Here is a 1,679-nt window from a genome sequence, read left to right as displayed (position 1 = left end):
CCTAGGCTTCATGCGTCTACGCCATCCATTTTCTTCGATAGTAACCCGAAACCCCCTACAGCAAGCTATTATGTAGCCTGCTGTGGCTACACGCTCTTTGGCTATTGAGCTGTGGCAGAGTTTTTTTGCTTGAACTCCCCTGTTGCATTCAGTGTCCCCGCGAACTTAGCCGCAAGGCTCTTTGCCGCAAGGTCGATAGGTGTTATATTGAGAATTTTTCCCAGTGCAGCCGTTGGAGTTGTTCTCAGTGCTCCAATTTCCATTGTCGTGATCCTTTCTGCCGCGGTCCACCACACCCCAAGCGGCATAGAGTAGTATTGGCCTAACTACTGCTGTGTAGCATCAATGCACTAGGACAGGGGATAAAACCCAAGTAACACCTAGCATCGTTTTGCATGCGTAGTGGGCATTACTCGCTTTCTTCACTCTGTCCTCCACATTGTACCTCCACAGCAGTTTGCAGTCTAGGATTACTCCAAGGTACTTGGTGTGGTCTTTTGTTTTTGAGTTCAGTGCCGTTCAGTTTAAGGAACTTCCATGCAGTAATCTTGTATTTTCTTGTAAGAAGTAGAATGTCCGTTTTTTCTGCATTAATCCCTACACCTTCGCTTCATTCATTATATAATTTATGGTATCTAGGTATTTTCCGGTCCCCATTACTGCAATGCCATCAGCATATGCAACTAGTTTGGGAGCCCTCCCTTCAAATTTATTTAGTAGGTCATTTACCACAAGCAGCCATAGGAGCGGTGAGAGTACCCCTCCCTGTGGCGTGCCCTTTACTTTGTTAGCCTGGCTTCACCTCATTCTGATCTAATTCGTCTACAGCCTAAAAGGCTTTTAATCCATAGAAGAATGGCAGGTTCTACGTTCTTTGCTTGTAGACTACCTAGACTAGCTTCTCTTGATACATCATCAAAAGCTCCGCCGCTGTGTAAGAACACACCTAAAGCATAATCCTTGTGTTCCAGCGTGTTTTCTATATTCGTTACTAGAGCATGCTATGCAGCCTCTGTCGATCTTCCTTTTCTATATGCTTTTGATAAACTGCCTTGCATTATGCTGCCTCTTACGTGTTTGTCTAGGAATGAAGCTAAAGTGATGGGTCTGTATTCTTTCGGGTATAGAGGGTCGGCTTTACCTGCCTTGGGTATGAACACAACTCTCGAATCTCTCTACTACACAGGCACATACTTAGTTCAGCCTCAGACATCCCATGTATATCGGCTCTAGCCATGGGTTCACCATGTGAGTAACCATCTGAATCATGGCCGGAAAAATTCCATCAGTTCCAGGTGACTTGAATGGATCAAAACTGTTTATTTCCCATTCAATCTGGCTTATCGTAATAATGTTGTGTGGGATGTCATTCACGTTTTCTTTTCCAGATTCCATATCTGTCACGTCTGCACATCCAGGAAATTGCATATCGACTAGGACCTGTAGCGATTCTTCGCAGCTTTCAGTCCATTCATCATCGGTTCTGCGTATTAACATTGCCGTGGACGGTTGTTGGACAGTAGCTACCTTAACCTTGCCACTTCGTTTGTATTCTCCCATGGTGCCGCAGAAGTCCTTTCACTATTGCTTCTTGGAGCTACGAATTTCTTTCTTAAAGCTTTTTAAGAGTTCTTTGCACTCCTCCCGACAAAACTTATTTTATGCTGCCTTATTTTATT

The sequence above is a fragment of the Rhagoletis pomonella genome, unplaced genomic scaffold (genome assembly GCF_013731165.1).
Source record: "Rhagoletis pomonella isolate Grant_MI unplaced genomic scaffold, Rhpom_1.0 Rhpom_scaffold_00004, whole genome shotgun sequence".
Classification (NCBI taxonomy): Eukaryota; Metazoa; Arthropoda; class Insecta; order Diptera; family Tephritidae; genus Rhagoletis; species Rhagoletis pomonella.
Note: the sequence above shows the minus strand (reverse complement) of the source record.